Raw genomic sequence first — 2,500 nt, forward strand, 5'->3', positions numbered from 1 at the left:
AGAAACTCCCTGCTCATCATTCTGCAACAACACCGCTCCTACACCAACGTCACTTGCATCCGTGGCAAGAGAAAAAGGAAGGTCAAAATCAGGAGCTCTTAAGACAGGGAAATTAATTAATACTCTTTTTAAATTATCAAAAGCCCTTTGTGTTTCATCAGTCCAGACAAAAGCTAACTTCTTTCTTAAGAGATTAGTCAAAGGATCGGCGATGTCAGAATAATTTCTAACAAACCTTCGGTAGTACCCACCCAACCCAAGGAATCTTCTGACATCCCTCCTGCACTTAGGGATTAACATTTTTCCAATACATTCGATATTTGCTTGCTTAGGAGCAACTTTACCATTACCAACTTCATGACCCAAATATACGACCCTCGCCCTTGCGAATTCACTTTTCTTCAAATTAATCACTAAACCTGCTTTCTTCAAAACCTCAAACAGTGCCCTAATACGTTTTAAATGAGTTTCACAATCATTATTATAAATAACAATATCATCAATATAAACTACACACCCCTCTAAACCATAGACTAAAGTATTCATTAACCTCTGAAAGGTGGCAGCCGCGTTCTTCATACCAAACGGCATAACTTTACATTGAAACAGTCCCTGGGGTGTTACGAAAGCGGACAGGGCCCTTGCCCGCTTCGAAAGAGGAACCTGCCAATAACCTTTCAGCAAATCGAATTTACTAATGTACTTGGCCTTACCCATACGATCAATACAATCCTCAATTCGTGGTAATGGGTAACAATCAGACTTAGACACTTCATTCAATTTACGGTAATCAAAACATAACCTGAAATTACCGTCGGGTTTCTTTACCAATACAACAGGTGATGACCAAGGACTTTGACTAGGTTCAATTAGGTCATGTTTTAGCATATAATCAACTTCCCTCGCTACAACCTCATTTTTAAAGGGATTCAACCTGTAAGGCTCTCGTTTCACAGGAGTGGCACTACCTACGTCCACGTCATGTTCAAGGACATTAGTCCTTCCCGGTACATCCGAAAATAATTCCTTAAAATTAAATACCAATTTCTTTAAAGACTTTTGTTCTTCATTACTTAAATGAGAAACCATACCAGAAAAATGTTTCAAAGAATTCTTATTATCTGAACGCCATTCACTTCCATTAAAACAATTATCATCAATACTTTCACCCTCTGAAAAAGAAAAAAGTTTATCGTTCTCGGAAACTACAGCATTCCCTATGGTTGCCACGGGAATGACTTTCTCCAGTTCCACATAAGCCTTCAACATATTTATGTGACAAAGCTGAAAAGGTTTCCTTCTCTCGGGAGTCTCTACTAAATAATTAACTTCACTATTTTTTTTCAGAATTTTCCAAGGACCTGAAAAAGATGCTTTCAATGGATTTCCAGGAATGGGTAACAAAACCAAAACTTTGTCGCCTACCGCAAAGTCACGTGCTTTAGACCTTCTGTGAAAAAAGTACTTCATTCTTTTTTGGCTACACAATAAATTTTCACCTGCAAATTTCCAAGCCTTTGTTAACTTATCACCTAGATTAGACACATAATCTAATAAATTGATCTCAGGGACGTCTCCCTCCCAGGACTCTCGAACAACATCAAGAGGACCTCGAATACAAACACAAGGCTGAAAGGCGAAAAACCTAAAGACTGACTTGGGACAGAACGAAAAGCGAACAACAAATAAGGTATTTCCTTATCCCATTCAGAACCATTAATCAAACAATATTTCTTTACCATCGATTTCAGGGTTTGATGAAATCTCTCCAGAGCTCCCTGACTTTCTGGATGATATGGAGAAGAGGTCACATGTTTTATATTTAACTCGGCCATTTTATCTCTGAAATACCTGCTAACAAAATCAGAACCACAATCCGATTGAATTATTTTAGGCATCCCAAACCTGGTAAAAAAGTCAATTAGTACATCTACAATTTTAACACTTTTTATCGTACGTAGTGGTATATCCTCGGGATATCGAGACATCCTATCCATGATAGTCAAAATATATTCATTTCCACTACGAGTCCTTGGTAATGGTCCAACAATATCAATAATGACCTCCATGAAAGGTTCGGAAACCACTGGAATAGGACATAGAGGCGCTTTTGGAATAAGCTGATTAGGTTTACTGACCTTCTGACAAACATCACAGCTATTGACAAACTTCTTTACGTCCGCCTTCAACTTCGGCCAATAATAATTCATTAACAACTTTCCAGAAGTCTTATGAATGCCAAAATGTCCGGCCAAGCCACTTTCATGCACCAATGATATCAACTCATTCCTGTAAACAAATGGAACTATTATCTGTTTCAAAATTTCATAATCAAAGTTATCAGCCTCCATAGGCCTAGTCAACCTATATAAAATATTATTAATTATTTTAAATTTGGGACCGGTTATATCGGTCACCTCACCTGACTCAATAGGGAGATCCCGAAAATCCTTTTTCTGAGCTTTGATTAGCTCTTCAATAGTCCAATTCAGTTTGTCCT

Source organism: Palaemon carinicauda, chromosome 1 (assembly GCF_036898095.1).
Source record: "Palaemon carinicauda isolate YSFRI2023 chromosome 1, ASM3689809v2, whole genome shotgun sequence".
In the NCBI taxonomy this organism is placed as follows: domain Eukaryota; kingdom Metazoa; phylum Arthropoda; class Malacostraca; order Decapoda; family Palaemonidae; genus Palaemon; species Palaemon carinicauda.